This window comes from Melopsittacus undulatus, unplaced genomic scaffold (genome assembly GCF_012275295.1).
Source record: "Melopsittacus undulatus isolate bMelUnd1 unplaced genomic scaffold, bMelUnd1.mat.Z mat_scaffold_55_arrow_ctg1, whole genome shotgun sequence".
NCBI lineage: Eukaryota > Metazoa > Chordata > Aves > Psittaciformes > Psittaculidae > Melopsittacus > Melopsittacus undulatus.
This window is the reverse complement of record NW_022994420.1, coordinates 545,726-564,016: the sequence shown is the minus strand read 5'-3', so window position 1 is coordinate 564,016 and position 18,291 is coordinate 545,726. Positions and strand designations below refer to the sequence as shown.

Genomic DNA, 18,291 nt, shown 5'->3' with positions numbered 1-18,291 from the left:
CCAAGAGCAGAGTGGAATCAGAGCCTGGCTGTGCTGATAGAAAAATGACTCTGTTCTTTTTATCTGCTTCCGTCAACTCAATATTGAATTCCTGTAGAGCATTATTACGGTTGCCAGAGGTGTAGCTACTTACGTCAAGTGTATTTGTAATGCTGGGGCTGAAGGGCTGTACGAGGTGCCTTTGCTTAAGGCAGTTGGAGGAAGTGAGAGCCTATAGAAACCAGGGGTGCCTGCTGAAATGTGTGACAAGGCTTCCTGGGACTGAGCACTAGTGCCAGGATCCTGTGGGAGAGCAGCAGAGAGAGAAGACCCTGAGGAAGCAGCAGACAGTTGCAGAAACTGGTAGCGTGGCCCAGACTTAAATCCCTGAGCCAGAGCTCAGTCTCTTCTGAGGGTAACAAAAGCCCCTTCCGGGTGCCAGTAAAGGCGAGGGACTTTGGAAGGTGTTTCTGCAGCTGCTTCCAAGCTCTCCTCTAAATTCTGTTGACAAGTGTTGCTTGCTCCTTGCCCTTTGCTGATGCTCTAAATAAAGGCTTACAGGGCTGTAGTGGCAACAGAATGTGCTGTTTGAAGATAAATGGTTTGCTGTCACTTCTGTTTCAGGAGGGAGATATCTTGCCAAATTCTTCACTTGAAATCAATGTGGTCTTTAAGCCCAAAGAAGCCAGAGTCTACCAAGAGGCAGCCTACTGTGACATCTCAGGTACAGCTCCTTCCTCCTGCTCCTGTTCCCACAGAGGAGGTACAAACACTCTTCCAGCCCACTGGGATCTCGTGTAGCTCTGGAGGGCTCAAGAGGACAGTGCCTGGCACATGCTGCTGTCCCTGCGGTTCCCGGTGGTCTCCTGTCTGAGGCCAGGGCTCAGGATGCCTGGCTCTGGCTTCCTGACCCCAGAAGAGACAAAGTAGTGAAGGAATAAGCTTTCCTGGCACGGGTTTGCCAGCATTTGCAACAGACACAGCTTTAATGAAGGAGCACCAGGAGCCTGTAGACCATTTACCTCCAAGATGAGTCTTGGTTGCATGGCTCTCTCCTCCTCCTGGTGCTGCTCGCCTTGTGTGCAGAGTAGAATGGGATGGCAGTGAGATCTCGTCCAAAATTTGAGCCAGGATTCAGGCTTCAGTGGCTGAGAGCAGCTTTCAGACTGAAGATCTTGTGCTCTGTCATCTCTAGCAAATCTAAGGGAAAGAAGCCACCCTGGAGTTTGGCTGTAAGCCTTGAGGTCTCGGTTGCCTTTGTACCAAGGGATGTGCATGTTAGCAGTACATGTCTGGCTTATGTGATCTGCTCAGTGAGAGGGCTGGTTTTCCAGGGCTGGAGGGATGAGACAAGGGGTGATGGGTTTGAGCTTAAACAGGGGAGATTTAGTTTAGATATCCAGAAGGAATTGTTTGCTGTGAGAGTGGTGAGGCACTGGAACAGGCTGCCCAAGGAAGTTGCTCCGTCCGTGGCAATGTTCAAGTTCAGGCTGGATGGGACTTGGAGCAGCCTGGTCTAGTGGAAGGTGTCGCTGTCCATGGCAAGGGGCTGGAAGTGGATGATCTTGAGGTCCTTTCCAACACAAACCATTCTGTGGTTCTCTGAGACACCATCCCAGGGGGTTGGTTAGAAATGAGAAACCAGCCCCAAGGCTGATCTCCTGAGGGACGAGATGGGTCCCGTATCTTCTCCTGGAGCATCTGGAGGTGGTTCCATGCAGGCCAGGGACCGGCAGCAGCACTGAGACAACCTGGAAAGTGCCGGGTAGCAGAAGGAATTGCGCTCAGAGATTTCCCTCCACAGGCTGTGAGACCAGGCTGCCCCTGTGCATCAGCGGGGAAGGCGTCGGGCCCCAGGTGGAACTCAGCTGCGACCAGGTGAGCGTCGGGAAGGTGTTTGTTGGCTCAAGCCACAGCTACGGGGTGAGCAGGACGGGTGGCAGGGCATGGGGTGGATCCGGATGGCTCGTGGGCAGCAGTGAGCCTGGTGGAGGTGTGGGATGGGTCTGAATCAAGTTGGTGGTGCTGAGCAGGTCCTTGCCACTGCAGGTCAAGTGGAGTGCTCTGTGTCAGGGGAATAAGGCCAGAGTGGCTCTGTTTGTGTGAAGTTATCCCTGCTTTGCATGAAAAAGCCCTGAGGCAGAACTTGTCCTGTTGTATTTGGCAGCAGCGCTCAGCATCTTCTGCCTTTTACAGATGTTAATTGCTAAAGTAGAAAAGAAGTGAGGCTTCAGTAAGTAAAGAGGATTCTTCATGTATTTCCATGTTGCTTTCTTGCTGCTGCTGCAGGTGCTCCTGCTCAACAGAGGAGTTCCTGAGGCTCCCTTCAGCGTGGTGTATCCGGAGAGAGCTCTGGACTCCTGCTACGAGGTGGCTCTGCGTGGGGAGGCCTTAGGCATCAGCTACCTCCTGGACACCACCGAGATCGACTGCGGGCTGCAGGTACCACACGCTGCTCTTGTCAGAGCTCCTTGTCTCCAGCCATGACCGGTGGGCTGCTGCCCCCCCGGGTCGAGGACTCTCCCCCCTTCCCAGCTGCTCTGCTGGCTCTGTGGCTCGGAAGTCCAGCGTTTGGGTGATAGCTCCAAGCTGGTGTTTAATGGCCATCTCCAGCCCAGCCCAAAGCTGGGAATCCATCCTCTTGGAGGGAACTACCGCTGCCTCCTGGGACAGGCAGGATCCCAGTGTTGCTCTCCAGAGGGATGTGTCCCTCAGATGTCCATCCGCTGATGGGCTCCTAAAGCCAGAGGTGCAAGGAGGTGCTCTCTTTCAATGCTCCTGATTCATCGGCCAGGGAGGCAGCTGACTTGGGCTTGCAGTCACTGTAGCTGGATAGAATGTCCCAGAATAACCCTCACTGTACTTCTTTCCAGTTACAACCCCACAGCTGTTTCCAGCTGTTGGCCGTGTGTGCGTTGCCCTGTTTGTCTCCCTTTTGGCTTGTATTTTGCCCACAAATACTTGTGTGCAGGTGCCTTTTCTCCTGAAATGCCTCAGTGCCTCCTCCTGTGTTTCAGCTCGCTGTTGGGTGACACCTTCAAGTGCAGAGGGCTTGTGTCCCCTCCTTGGTTTCTTCCTGATCTTTCCATGGTTGTAATTGCCCCTCTGCCACAAATACCTGTCCCTGTGTAGGGCTCAGAGGTACCCTGCAGTCATGGGTTGCCCAGGTTAACCCAGAGAGCCCAGTGCCCATCTCTCCTGTGCGCTCCCTGCTTCTGGGCTGTGTTCCTTTGCTTTCAACCCAATGGAAGAGGAATGAAATTGTGAGCAGCAGACGTGTGCCTGTAACTTCCTGCTCTTCTGTCCTCTCCTCAGGTGTTTAACAAAGTCTTGGAAGCAGCAGTGACCCTGCAGAACAGTGGGAAGCTGGGATTTGCCTTTGTGGTGCTGAGCCCAGGCACAGGCACTGCAGCCAGCCCTCTGCCTGGCGTGCCCCTGGTCGTGCCCAGCATGGTGAGTAGCACAAGGGCTTCACCCGGCCTGTGTCAGGCTGCCCAGGAGAGAGTTTTGGGGGAAAATAGGGGGAATGAGCACACAACCCCCGTCCAAAACCAGGCAGGAGAGACAGGGCTGTGAGCGATTGCTGCAGAGGCAGAGGAGGTGCATTGAGCACAATCCTAATGGAGCACCTGACTGGCCTTGGCCGCCGCTGGCTCTGCAGTCCTACAGCAACCAGCAGTGGGAGGCACGATGGTTGCGGGAGCTCTTTGGAGCTGAGTGCTGAGCTCTCTGGTTGTGCCATCACTGGAGCATCACTCCATCCCAGTTGTCATCCTGCCTGGGTGTCTTAGAGCTGGAGCAGTGTTCCTGCCTTGGTGCCCTTCTGCAATGGGAAGAGGAAGCAAAGGGGCAAGTGGCTTCCACCTTCCTCAGTGCTTGTCCGCCTGAGGGATGACACGCTGATGTCCTCTCCTGCAAGCTGCTGCCAGGAGCTGCTGGCCCTGCTGGAAGTGCAGGCCCTTCGGTGCTCTTCCAGAGCAGCTGGTGAAAGAGCTTTGGTTTGTTGTGCCTGGCTCTGGCTAGCAGAGGGTAAACCCTGTCAGCAGAAGAGCTGTGCTCATGCTGAGCAGAGGGCAGCCTTGCGAGGCCTCTGAAGGACATACTGCATCTTGGTGTAGGAGACTGGGGCGTTTGGGTACAAGAAAGCTGGAGGTGGTGATGTCTGATGTTTCCTTATGTATGAGAAGCTGTCTTGTGTCCTCAGCGTGTCTGTTGTGTGAGCCATCCCTCCACTGAGTCCTCTTTGGTACACTACCTCCCTCCGTATTCTGTGCCCCGCAGGGTTACATTGAACCTGGCAAGCAGCAAGTGCTGAAAGTCTATTACCTGCCAGGAGTGCCTGGAGTCTTCTGCAGGGCTTTCCAGATCCAAGTGGGTCACCTGGAGCCAGCAAAAGTCTGCCTGAAAGGAGAAGGGACCTTTCCCAGGATCCACTTGGACCTGCCCAGGAACATCAAAGGTGAGCACTGCCTGTCTGCTCACCAGGAAGGTCACCTGGCTTTCCCCCATGCCATATGCCCATAGGGCAGCTCACAGGCACCTCCGCCAGGCCTGGAGGTTTCAGGGCTGTCAGGCAAACTCAGCCCTCTGGTTGCTTCCTTGGTCTCTGGCAGACGAGCCCGTGTGGCTTTGCCGCAGGAACCATCCTGCACAGCTTGCCAGTGTATGCCAGAGGTCTGGGAAGACGAAGGCTGGGCAGAAAAGCACAGGGAAGCTGCAAGAGAGGCTGGCAGGGATTTTGACAGGGTTGGGTTTGCATCACGTTGTGGGGCTGAGATGCTCCTGTGTGGTGAGAAAGACGGCTGGGGGTGAGAAGCAGCAGGATCGCCTTTCTCTCCATTGCTGGAGCAGTTTGTGTCTGCGTGTTGGGGGAATGGGGCTTCCCGTCTTCCATGGGATTTGTGCTGCCCCACTGCTATTGGTGGTGTTCTGTGCTTTCAGGCAATGCCAAATATGAGAAGATCCTCCAAAAGGCCCAAGAAAAGCTGGACAAAGGCAGCCAGAGAGACGAGGCCATTGCTCTGGGGGAGGCTGTGGCAGCCGAGCCCCGCATGGACGACTCAGGCACCATGGTGAGTAGAGCTGCTGCCCTGTCCCACACATGCCACCCTCCTGCGTGTCACTGGAGCCCCTGCGCCCCACGGCCCTGTGCCCAGGGCTCTGCTGGCACTGGGTGCCTCCCTGCACAGCCCTGGCCACGGACTGTGTCAGCTCAGCGTGCCCCATGGGCTGCCCACCTCTGGGAGTTGTCCCTCCTGGAGATGCACCAGCTCCTGACTACCCCAGGAGATGCTAAGGGCTGTGCTCAAGCAGTTGGGTTTATGGTGCTCTGAAGGACATTCAGGTCGGTGCTGGGGGTTTTGTTGCTCACCAGCCAAGCCCTGCCAGCTTTACAGAGTGTAAAGCAGCAGCCTGAATGCACCCTGAGGCTGTGCTGTGTTCTGGATCTCCGAGAGGCTCCAGCTCTCTCATGATTCCCTTTCCAGGAGAGCTTTTGTCCAAGCTGCTTTGGCACTAACTGGGGGCAGGGACATACTTGGAGCTTTGGAAGGTTTCTGGCTTGTCTGTCCATGTGTCCAGATCAGCTTTGATAACTGGGCAGGGAGAGACACTGGAGTTCATTTCTTTGGAGCTATGATCCTGCCTGAGAGAGCAGGAAGTGTCCCAGACACTGAGCAGTGAGACAGAATGACTCCATCGCCTCTCTCAACAAGAGCAGGGTGGGATCCTCCACCTGAGAGAAGCTTATGCCTTGGGAAGGACCTTTGCTAAGCAGCCCCTGTCTTTACTTTCCTCAGTGGGATGCTCAGCTGCAGATGCAGATGGAGGAGATGCTGTTGGAGGAACATGCCGTGGAGCAGCAGAAAGCTCTCAGCTCCCGTCCCCCGGAGGACACTGCCTTTCACCAGCGTGTACATCGGAGGCTTCTCAAGTTAGTAGGGAGTCCTGTAGCCTGTGTGCAGGGGCCCTGAGGGTAACAGCCAGCAGTGCAGGCCTGCTCCTGAGAGCTCCTTGTGTCTCAGAGCTGGGAACAGCTGCGGACTTCAGAAGGGGCCTGATGCTGAGAGCTATGATGTGCTCCCTGTGGGCAGGTCGGTGTCCTCGCTTGCACAGTGCTCCCCTGAGCTCTGGAGGTGCTCCCCTCCCCACAGTTGCTGGGTTCTGTTCTCAGAGCTGAGGGGTGCAGACGAGCAAGCCCTTGCAGACAGCACAGGCACCACCCCTGCTGACCAGCTCTGAAAGGGGCATCTCAAAGCCGGCGTCTTTGTGCCAAGAAACAGACCCCACTATGCAGGAAGAGCTGGGAATGGTCCAGATCCCTTATGCACTTTACCAAGTGGGATTGCCTGCCAAAGGCCTCTGCCAGGAAATGCTATGACAAGGTCCTGAAGCAGTTTCAGGCTTGGGCTGGACACCAGCTTAGCAGTTTGATTGAGATCAGTGGAGATGCAGTGGACTTCTCTGCAATGGCTTTTCGCAGCATAGTTACCGTGTCCAGTACCCACTTTAAAGTCACTCGAAGATCCCATTGGTGGCTGATAAATCCTAGGCCCTGCACTCCCCATGACTTAGCCAAGTGTTATTACTGGGTGCTCAGGCCTTGGGTTTCCTGGGCTTGGCTTGAGCTTTCAGAGCAGTGAATACAGAATTATCCACTCCATTTGCTTCTCCAGCCCACGCCATGCTGGGGTTTACAGAGTGTCCTTACTCCTCCTTTCAGAGCTGAGCTGCCCGAATACATCCTGGACCTTGGCTATGTTGTTCCCGGTGACATCCACACACACACGGTGAAGATCACCAACACTGGGCACTTCCCCGCATCTTTCCGTGTCGATGGATATGTCCTGTATAACACAGGTAACCTGTGGTGGAGAGGCTTCACGGGGGCTTGAAGGAGCTATCTCTGACACATCAGCTGAAGCCATTGGTCACGGGGAGATTTGAGTACTTCCTTGGACAGCTTTTTCCTCCTTAGTACCCCCGTGCTGGGTGCCCTGTTCAAGAGCCTGACTTGTGGCGAGCAGTGCCCAGAGACCTGCTCTGCCTGTGGCTGCCCTAAAATCTGATTGCAGGGGCCAGAAGGGCTGATCACCTTGATCGCCTCTCAGCATCTTCTGCTCTTGGCTCCCGTGAGCATCATCCCAGTTTCTTTCTGCACTCTGAGGGTTTATGTTGCAAACAGATGGACCCTCTGTGGTTCAGAAGTGCTTTGTTTAGAGTTCATAGTGCCAGAGCACTTCTGCTCAGCCTTTATTGACCGGCCTGTGGGATCCTCTGCTCTATGGAAACAGGCTTCCCAAAGAGGCCTTGAGGTAAGGCTGCAGCTCCACCACATGGTGACTGCTGTCTCTGCGGGGTGGCCAGTCGTCTCTTCTAAGCCGCTGTCAGGGAGCACCCCAGCATTTGGTATCTTAGGTGGCAATTCTCCTTTGGAGAGGTCTATGCATCCTTCCCTGAGATGCCTGATGAAGGAATTGCTGGAGTTCCTCAAGCAATGTGATTCCTTTTTACTATGTAACCCCTGGATTCTGGTTGTGAAAGTCCTTTTGCTTTGGGCAGTGCCAGAGGGAGAAGAGCAGCTTCTCTGGAGGTGCAAAGGGGTCTTTCAGAGAGCTGCCAGCCAGGACACCCCTGTGGCCTTAGCGTGCTTCTGAGCCATTTCCTGTTGCTTGCATATCTCAGCTGCTTTATTTTGCTGTGTTCAGGCTTCAGCGTGTGCCTGGAGCGTGTGAAGCGCCTGCCCTCCTGTGAGAGCAAGACATTTGAAGTGTGCTTCGACCCACAAAGTGCCAACGTGCCCCTGGGAAAAGTGGATGTGCTCCTGCCCATCAAGGTACTCCAGGTTCTGGGGCAGGCAGCAGGTTGGGCACAGCAGCGAGTATCGGGTGGGCTCTCAACTGGATGCTCTGTCCTTCTCTAGGTCAGAGGAGGCCCCACATTCCAGGTCCGCCTCCGTGCCATGGTGGCTGAGCCGTCCCTCTGCGTGTCCAGGGACAGGCTGGAGTTCTCTGCTGTCCAGTGTGGGCAGTGCCAGGAAGAAACCATCCAGCTCCACAACACGTTCCAGGTCCCCTGTAAATGGTCCATCAGCATGACTGATCCTGTTGAGGAGGTAAAGCACAGACAACGTGTAACACACAACTTCTCGGTTGGGTTCTCTTTGCCACTCTTGCCTTTTGTGCCCCTCTGGCTGCCTGAGCACTTGGGCTGCAGCTCGCTTGAGGAAGCTTTTGAGGGTACAGAGCAAGGCTGGTTCACCTGGGCCTGTTCACTAGCTGATGCTTCACTTCTCTGCTGTCTTCACCCATTCCTCCTCCTCTGAGGACACTGCCTCCCCATCTGCCTGCCCTGCCAGCATGTTTGCCCTCCAGTTCTAGGCAGTGGTGGCCACGTCTGGGTGGGATGAAGGTGCTTCCTGCACCGTGCCAGCATCTCGGAGCACTGCAGGAACTGAGGGTCTGTCCTCACAGACCAAGGAGACCTCACACCACTGGTTTGTGTGCGCAGGTGGACAAACATCTGCCAGGGAGCGAGCACCAGAAGCTGCTGGAGGAGATGAAGTCTGTGCCCTGTGGCTTTGAGGTGCTGCCCTCGGCTGGAAGCCTCGCTCCAGGACAGCAGTGCCACGTCCAAGTCCGTTTTTCACCCACGGAAGAGGTGAGATTGGTGGGTGTCACGCCAGGAGGTCTGGCAGGGCAGTGTGGTAAGGGGAGGCCAGCCCAGGGAGCGGGGGATGAGCTCTGCCTCCATGTGGAGCTTCCTGCGCCTCAGTTTCCCCTGCACGTTCCCAAGCAGTTCGGGAGTCAGCTTAAATAATGGAGCATTCCCAAAGGCAGTTTGCATGTGGCCACCATGACTTGGAAACTGGTAGCGTGTGACAGGATGGACACAAGTGCTTCCATGCCTGGGGACAGTCCCAGGGTTCTCAATTGCTCGTGGAGATTTCAGCGTCTCGTGTCTGGCTTTGACCAGAGGCAAGCACTGAGCAGAGAAGATGATCCTTATTTGTGTCCAGTGAGAGCTCAGGTGCCTCTTGCACACAGCTGATGTTTGCCTGGTGCTGCAGTGCCAGGACTGTGTCTGAGGAAGCAGACCTTTCTCATGAGCGTTGCGCTCCCCCGTGCCCAGGTGAAAACCTCTGATAGCCCATTTTAGATCCATCTGGGAGCCAACTGTCCAGTTATGCTCCAGAGCAGGACTCGCTGCAGTTCCTGAGAGCCATGCAGATGCTGTAGCCCCTGCTCTAAGTAAATACCTGTTTTGGGTTCAGCTTGGAGGTGCTGACAAGACCCCTGACCCTGGGCGATTGTTGACTTGGAGGTGCTGTCAGCTGGGGCTTCACGGAGGAGCTTTCTGTGCTGCTTCTTTGCAGAAGTGCTACCGGGGCGAGCTGCAGATCCAGATTTGCCAGAGCAGCCAACGCCTGCAGGTGCCGGTCTTGGGACGTGGTCTGGAGCCACGGCTGGAGTCCATCCCCGCAGAGCTGGAGCTGGGACCGCTGCTGCCCCAGAGCCATGGGGAAGAGGGGACAGTGGTGGTGAAGAAGCCCTGTGAGGTTTACTCAGTGCAGTTTGAGCAGCAGCACCTTGCTGAGGAGCAGGTGAGGGGGAAGGTCTGTGCACACTCTGTAGATTCCCAGCACTCCATCATGGCCAGGCTTGTGCAGGGAGACGGGGGCAGTGCGCAGGGAAAATCCTGGTGGCCTTCCAGGGTTAGACAGCTCTGCTGGCAGGCTGCAGAGGGACTTGGATAATCCCTGCCGCTGGGGGGAAGGAATGTGGGAGGGGATGGCTCGGCTGGGGAGCCTGCTCACATGGTGAAGGTCAAGAAACTCATCCTGCCTATGGTTTCTCTTCCTTCTGTGCACAGCCCCTACGGACACCGAAAGATGACAACAGCCCCAACAGCTTGTTGCTGCCTCCGTGTGCCCCGGGAGAGAAGCTGAATGCTGAGGCCCAAGGAAGGTGCATAAAAATGAAGGTGAGATGAAATCTAAAGGCTAAAACTCCAGGTGGTAACCGGCATGGTTTTCTCATTTCCTCCTCTCTTCCCCAGCCTCCCATGGTTTGGGTTTCTGCCACGAGAGTGGCAGAAAGCCTTTTCTCCTTCTTTCCTTTGGCTTGATATCAATCCCTACCGCCTCAGGTTGACGTTGTGGATCCACCAGGAAAGGTGGTGAAGCTGGGAAACGTCTGCATTGGACAGACGGTGAAGAAGATGGTCACTGTAGCCAACAAGAGTGCAGCCCCTCTCACCTTTAAGCTGAGGGTCACGTCCACCATGCCAGAGTTGCAGGAAGCTGGGGTAAGGCCCGTTCCTTCTCTGCAGAGCACTTTGGTGTGCCTGCAGGGAGCGCTGAGCTGCTGTGGGTGGGAGCTAGTAGGTAATGACTCAGGTGTGGGCTGCCCTGGCTGCCTGTGCCTGCCCTGTCCTCCCTGCTGGCACTGCTCTGGCAGCAGATGCCTGCAGTGCGAATGCTTCAGCTGAGCTGGGTGCCAGGACTCGCCGAGAGCCAGAAGTGAGAAGGCAGCACAATTCCTCTAGCCTGTTTTAGACACATCCATCAGGATGCAGCCATGTGTTTTAGATCTGGAAAGGTGAGGGAGGTGAATCTTGAAAGAGGGAGAGTTGCAGCTCTGTTGGAACGTATGTGAAAGCTTTAGAAGACAGAGTTGACCTCACTGTGACCAGGTGGACACATGGTAGAAAACACCTTTGGTATTCCCTAGGAATGCCTAGGAGGGAATGAGTGGGACTGGGGCAGTGCTGGTGGGGACAGAAGAGGAATTGGAAGCCTCTTCCCTGAGTGTGGTGAGGGAGGCTCCACAGCTCGCTTGCCAGATGAAATAGTCTCCACTCGTTTCTTCGGGTAGGTTCTGTGCTTGAAGCCCAGCAAGGATCTAAAGCTGAAGGGCAGAGGAGACACCTGCAAAGTGGAGGTGACCTTCTCCCCGAAGCGCCGCATGCAGCCGTTCAGCGGGGAAGTGCTGCTGGAGTGCCGCGGGCTGGTGCGCTCCCTCTGTGTGGTGCGGGGCTCCTGCCAGGGCAGCCTCGTGAGCCTGGACCAGGACCAGCTCAGCTTTGGAGCCGTGGTGCAGCAGAGCTACACGTGCCGGCGCGTCGTCATGCGGAACGCGGGCGACACGAGAGTCAGGTAAAGCAGCAGGTCCTGCCCAGCCTGAAGCCTTATTGCCAGGTGGCTCAGCGTCAGGCCTGAGATGTGGTGGGAAAGCCCACAAGAGACTTGGAGCCTCACACTGAGGCTTACACTGCCTTCACAGCTCCCCGTGGCTAATCCTTCTTTCCTGTCCTTGTGCTTTCCTCGGCAAGGTTTATGTGGGACGTGGAGAGCTTCAAGCCAGACTTTTCCATCAGCCCCACAAAGGGTTACATCAGCCCAGGGATGGATGTGCCCTTGGTTGTGACCTTCCGCCCCTCGAAGCTGAGCCAGGCTGTCCAGTACAAGGGGCTGCGGTGCTTCATCCAGGGCAGTGAGGCGCTGCGGCTTACACTGGCAGGATCCTGCGTGGAGGCCCCTGGCCCCAAAGAGGTAACGCAGCAGGGACAGGATGGGCCCCTGGACCCCAGCATCTGCACCACATCTCTCCCAGGGCAGGAACTGAAGGACACTTGTGAGCACAGACTCGCTGGTGCTGGGGTATCCCAGAGAGAAACTGCTGGGCAGGATTGCCAGAATTCCTGAGCCCTGTCATTGCCTTTCTCCCCTGTTCAAGGTGCTGCTCCTCCAGTGAGCAGCTCAGCTGTCCTGGCTCTGCACTGCAGCACCCATGCCATGTATCCCAGCACTGCACCTGCAGCCACACTTCTCCCCCCTGCTGGGCCAGGGGAGGGCATTCAGCAGTAGGAAGGGGCAAGGCATCTGCATCCAGTCCCTGGGATGGGGCAGCCTGGGAGCTGTTGGCTCTTGCTCCCAAAGAGAGTGTGGAGCTCCTCTTCCTCCTGCCCACGAAGGAAGGGGCTGTGTGGCTGCAGATCTTGTCCTTGCACAGGAGTTTCCTTTCAGGACTCCCCGTTTCCTTTCACCCAGCATGTGAAAGGCTTGTTCTGCTCCCTTCTTCAAGAGCAACCAGCTTGATTTACTCCAAAAGCTATGGCCAAAGCGTAATTTTTGCATGTGACAAGGAAAAGCTGCTCCCTGTGCTCCAGTTCCTGGTGCAGAGCCAGCGTGAGAAGAGTGGGAAGGGTTGTGGGTACGACCCAGCAGCCTCTGTGCTCCTCTGTTACAGACGCTGACTTTCAGCTGCAATGTGCGTGAGAGGCAGAGCCAGACCATCCTCCTGTCCAACCCGAGCAGCGAGGCCTGGACCCTGCAGCCCATCATTGAGGGGAAATACTGGAAAGGGCCTGAATTTATCCATCTGGAGGCCAGGCAAAAAGAAAAGGTCTACCAGGTCACCTACAGACCCCTAACCATGAGCTCTGAGAACAAGAAGCACCAGGTACGTGAGCTGTGCCAGCGTGTGCTGACCCTCGTGGCATGACCCTTGTAGCTCACCCTGCTTTGGGCAGGAGGTTGGCCGAGATGACCTTCAGAGGTCCTGTCCAAGCTGAAGGTGTCCTGTGCCCTCTGTTGGAAGCTGGGTTTTGTGGTGGCTGGGGGCCAGGCAAAGGCAAAGGGCAGATGGGAACTCGGGCCTGACACCAAACGTGTTGGAGCAGCTGACCTAAAGAGCCAGGCTTTCTGAAGGCCAAGAAATGAAGTTTGTTCTGCGCAGCTCCTGGTGGCTGCTTGTGGCAGCCCAGGGGGCTCAGAGACCCCCACGCTCAGCGCACGGCTGCACAGGCTCTCCAAGCACTGGGCACAACCACTTGTGCCTGTCCTCCTGCAGCTTGCAGGGAGCAAGAAGGGCAAAGCTGCCCTGCAGTTTCTCAGTGCCCTCCTGGCCGTGAACAGGCAAGTGGGAAACGAGAGAGATCTCTTGACAGTCATGCAGGAGCTGTGGGAGGAGCCCTTCCTGCAGGTCTCAGGCTGGGCACATGGGGGTGACTGGCCCCTCTGCAATGTTTTCTGTGCCACAAGCTCATAAATCCAAGGGGTCAGTTCAGAAGGGCTCTGGGGTGCTGGAGCTGCTGGGTCCTTGTCCCGCTCCAGCTGACCTTACAGTAGGCCAGAAATGAGGTCAGAGATTTCTGGTCTCCGTCTCCAGGGTGCTCAGCAGATCTGTGCCCTTAGGGTTGCACGTGCTCAGCATGTCTTTAACGTAGAGCCTGCGTGAGGAGTCTTGCAGCTTTCAGCTGCTGTGGAGGCAGAGGAGATGGCAGAGGCAGGTGTCTGGGATCCACGGGCACCCAGAATGATCATGAATATGAGCTTTCCATGGCCCACGGCTGGTGGGCCCCTGTTGTACCAGCTTAGAGGCTGCTGTCTGGACAGTGCTGTTGGGGCTAAGGCCAGCAGGACTGAGGCAATGGAGCTCATGAGGGACGGGCACCCCCTGCCCAGGGCTGTCCCTGCATGAGCACAGGCTGGCAGGGACGTGCCCAGGTGAGTGTGGCCAGTAAGGGAGTGTTGGGATGTGCAGAGCAGCTCTGCTGCAGGGCCCGTGTCTCCTTGCTTTGCCCAGAGATGCTGCCTCTGTGTCCTGTAGCTGTGCCATGTCCTGTGGGCCACGCACCCACTCAGAACCTGCTCTGAGCAGGTGCGATGCTGGTGCCTCCTCCTGCACAGGACAGGGCTGCAGGCAGAGCTCTGCCAGCTGGGCGTGCTGGAAGTTGCTGCAGTGAGAGCCTGAGGCATGGGGCTGGCCAGGGGTGCTCCAGAGCCGACTTGTCCTATTCGTTGTCTGTAGGGCTCCATCTTCTTCCCCCTACCGGACGGGACAGGCTTACGCTACCACCTGGAAGGAACTGCTGAAGCCCCCAGGTGTTCAGGGGCCATTTCCCGGCAGGTTCCATGCAGGAAGTGCCACACGGAGCTCATCCCTGTGTCCAACTGGCTGCACAGACCACAGAGGTGAGTCCAGCCCAGGAAGTCTGGAAGTGCCTGGAAGCTCCTTCCCTGAAAGCTTGTCCCTCTCCTTGGCCGTGTCTGGCCATACCCACGTTCTGCCTGTGCAGAGGCACCCTGGAGGGCTTTCCTCCAAGGGGGATGAGAGCTGGCACCCTGTGCCTGAGGCACTGAGGGTGAGAGGGGCTGTATTGTACCCCCACACAATGGGTATCCTATGGGAGTCCTTCGTGTTGACCTTCACTGTGTCCTTCTCACCCACAGGTTCCTGGTGGTTATTGACATGCTCAACCCAGAGAACCTGGAAAGCAGTTCTGTGCTGCAGGGGTGTTCCTACATGGACGTGCCAAGCTCTGCGAAGAAGGACTACCAGCTCACCTTCCTCTCCTACAAAGAAGGAGTCTTCAGGGCAAAGGTAAGTGAGGACACTGGTCTGCAGGGCCCTTCAAGGAGCTGTTGGCTCACCGAGAAGCTACATGCCTCTTCATACCTCCACGTGCACAGGTCCTATGAAATACCGCACGTGCTTTCTGTGGTCTTGTGCTCTTCCTTGGTGGGTGCTCACAGCCATTCCTGGAAGCAGGGCGCTGATCTCAGTGGGCTGTTTTGGGTCTGTTTTCATGTGTGGAATGAGCAGCCCTTCTCTTTCTGTCTGATTTAGGTGACCTTCCTCAATGAGACAACCGGAGAGTACTTGTTCCACATGGTGACTTTCAAGGTGGTGGCTTCAGGACCCATGGGCACTGTTCAAATGAGCACCGCTGTTCGGCAGAGAGTGTCCTCCAGCGTCAAGGTGGACAACCCTCTGCCTGTCCCGGTGACGTTTGACATCAACTGCAAAGTGCCCGACGTCAGCGTTCCCCAGCACTTTACTGTCCCTGCACAGTCGAAGGTAGGGGCAAAGCTCCTCCGGCTCCCTCTGCTCTCCCTGCTCCTGGCTGGAGGGGATGCTCTTGAAGGGTGATGCCTGAAAGGAGCCATGTGGGGCTTCCTTCCGTGGTGGCAGCTCCCTGCCGATGATCTAGAGAGGGAGCAGTGTGCGAGAATATCCCCAGTGGGCATCATCCTGTGCTGGTGGAGCCTGCCCTGCTGCCCCCTGGAACACGCTGCAAGTGGGCCTCACGTGGCAGGTCCTTGTGCCACGTGCCCCTCATTTAGTGTGGTGCTTCCAGCTGTGAGTGGCTGCAGGACAAGCCTCAGCCCATGGCCAGGTTGTCTGCAGCCTGGATTGACAGGAAGTGGTGTGTGCCCTGGGGGAGCACAGGGGCTTTTTATGGTGGGAAGCTTCTGGCATCGTGCTGGATGGCTCTGAGCTGTTGGGATCTGTCCCTAAGTGAACCGTCCCCCAGAAGGAGCAAGGCTGTGCCCGAGAGAGGGGAGTCAGAGCGGGGAAGGCAGCCCAGCCTTCCGGCACTGCCTGAGCACAGCAGGGACCAGCTGCCCCTTGTCAGGCACACGTGTTCCCTGCCTCTGCCTGACAAAGTGGCTTTTTCCTTCCTTCCTCCCAGGCGGATCTTGTCTTGGAGTATCAGCCCCTGCAAACGGGTGAGAGCAGCGGGCAGCTGGTGCTCCAGAGCAGCGACTTGGGCTCTCTGTTTTACACCCTGCAGCTGAAAGCCACCTGGAGCAGGCCAGAGAAGCCCGTGTATTTCCGCACCAGGCTGGGCTCCCGTCAGACCATCACCACCAAAATACGGCATTTTGCCCATCAGAAGACCGAGTACCTCGTACAGGTGAGCGCGGCTGCCGGGGCTCTGGCTGGGAGGCAGCTCCTCTGGCCAGCACCAGCCCTCTCCACCAAGGGCTCTAAGTGCCTCTGGCTTGGCGTGGTAGAGCCAGGGTGGCCATGTGAGCCCAGGGGTCTTCCCACTGGTGTGGGCTTGTCACCAGCTGCACTGTCCTCCCTTGCGGGCCCGTGTCTGCTGCCCTGGTTGGAGCTGCTTTTGCAGGCGCCACGGTGCCTGGGCTTGCTTCCCCCTTGCAGCCCAGGTCTGGCTGTCGGGCATCTTGGGGCTTGGGTGCAGGGTTGTCCCTGCTGGGCACGTTTGCACAGTTCTCGTGCCCATTCCCCGCAGGCACTCACCAGGAGTGTGGTGTGGGTGGGCCAGGCCAGGGCCAGGGGACCATCGTGTTCTTCCCGAGGTGCTGGCTCTGCTGTTGTGACCCACCCCCCATGGTCTCTTGTCTCCCCTGCACAGACCGACTGTGCCGACTTCCAGACGGCAAAATCCATCAGTGCGGCACCCGCCAGTGCTGGGGGCTCGGACCTGAGCGTGGAAGTGACCTTTGAGCCCTGCCACCTGGGCGAAGCCAAGGCCACGCTGCAGCTCAGCTCTGCATTGGGCGGGCAGTACTGCATCCCACTCATCGGCCTTGCGCTGCCCCCTGAAGCCCAGGGCCCCTTCCTCATCCCAGCCGGCGGCACCACCTCCATCTCCTTCAGGAACGTCTTCCGGAAGGCCACGGCGTTCCAATACGCAGTGAAGCACCCGGGCTTCACCGTCAGGGCCCCCGAGGTGCTGCGCGCCAAGAGCAGCACCACCATCACCGTCTCCTTCGCGGGCGGCCCGGCTCCTGTCACCAGCAGGCTGGTGGTCTCCTGCCCTGGGGGCTCCTGGATCTACCACCTCCGGGGCCTGCCCTCCCCCCGCAAGTGAGCAGCTGCCCCCGGCCCTTCCTGCCACGTTCGTGCTCTCTGGAGCAAATAAATGTCATTTAACATCCTCCCACACGACGTCCTTGTCTCTGAATGGGAGAGACGTGAATTTGCTGGATGGACACCCGGTGGACAAGGAATTGGCTGGATGACTGCACGCAGAGAGCTGCGGTCAGGGGCTCTATATCCAACTGGAGACCAGTGAGGAATGGTGTCTCTCAGGGGTCAGTGTTGGGGCAGACCCTGTTCAACATCTTTGTCGGTGACACAGACAGTGGGATCGAGCACCCTCAGCAAGTTTGCTGACGACACCGAGCTGTGTGGTGCAGTCAGCGTGCTGGAGGGAAGGGATGGCATCCAGAGGGACCTGGACATGCTGGAGAGGTGACCAACCTCCTGAAGTTCAGCAAAGCCGAGTGCAGCTCCTGCCCCTGGGTCAGGGCAATCCCAAGCACAGCTACAGGCTGCAGGGAGAAGTGATTCAGAGCAGCCCGAGGAGAAGGGCCTGGGGGTCAGAACATGAGCTGGCTTCAGCATGGGCTTGAGCCCAGAAACCCCCTGTGTCCTGGGCTGTATCACCACCAGCATGACCAGGTCAAGGGAGGTGATCCTGCTCCTCCACTCTGCTCTCATGAGACCCACACTTGGAGCACTGGGTAGAGTTCTGGTGTCCTCACCAGAAGGACGTAGAGCTGTTGGAGCAAATCCAGAGGAGGGCCACGAGGATGCTAAGGGGGATGGAGGAGCTGCTGTACAAAGACAGGCTGAGAAAGTTGGGGCTGTTCAGCCTGGAGAAGAGAAGGCTGCATGGAGACCTCATAGCAGCCTTCCAGCATCTGAAGGGGGCCTACAAGGATGCTGGGGAGGGACTCTTGATCAGGGCCAGTAGCAATAGGACAAGGGGTGATGGGCTTAAAGTGAAACAGAGGAAGTTCAGGTTAGCTAGAAGGAAGAAATTGTTCCCTGTGTGGGTGGTGAGGCACTGGCACAGGTTGCCCAAAGCAGTGGTGAATGCTCCATCCCTGCCAGTGTTCAAGGCCAGGCTGGACTGGCCTTGAGCACCATGATCTTGTGTGAGGTGTCCCTGCCTGTGGCAGGGTGTTGGAACTAGATGATCTTTAGGTCCTTTCCAATCCAAACAGTTCTATGATTCTGTTATTCTCTAAGATTCTTTGGGAAAGCATGGTTAAGACTTCAGGCGGTTCCCCTTAAAGGTAAAAAGTGGAGAATGAAGACCTTAGGCCCACTGTAGGAGAGGATCTGGTTCGAGACCATCTTAAGAACCTGAACGTGCACAAGTCCATGGGACCTGATGAAATCCATCTGCGGGTCCTGAAGGAGCTGGCAAATGAAGCTGCTAAGCCACTGTCCATCATATTTGAACAATCATGGCAGTCAGGTGAAGTTCCCGACAGGTGGAAAAAGGGAAATACAAGCCCCATGTTCAAGAAGGGTAAAATGGATGACCCAGGGAATTACAGAGCAGTCAGTGTCACCTCTGTGCCTGGCAACATCTGGGAGCAGATTCTCTTGGAAGGCATGCTAGGGCACATGAAAAACAAGCAGGTGCTTGGTGACAGCCAGCAGGGCTTCACTAGGGGGAAATCCTGTCTGATCAATAGGGTGGCCTTCTATGATGGGGCTACAGAATGAATGGACAGGGATAGAGCAGTTGATGTCACCGACC

At 56.8% G+C, this 18,291-nt stretch overlaps 1 long non-coding RNA gene across 1 annotated transcript; it reads left to right on the top strand.

The window, feature by feature from the left end:
- Positions 1-647: 647 nt before the first annotated feature.
- LOC117438661 (uncharacterized) lies at positions 648-2,365 on the top strand. The gene is made up of 3 exons (XR_004550947.1): positions 648-703; positions 1,784-1,857; positions 2,269-2,365. It is a non-coding gene; the product is annotated as an uncharacterized lncRNA (long non-coding RNA).
- Positions 2,366-18,291: the final 15,926 nt, after the last annotated feature.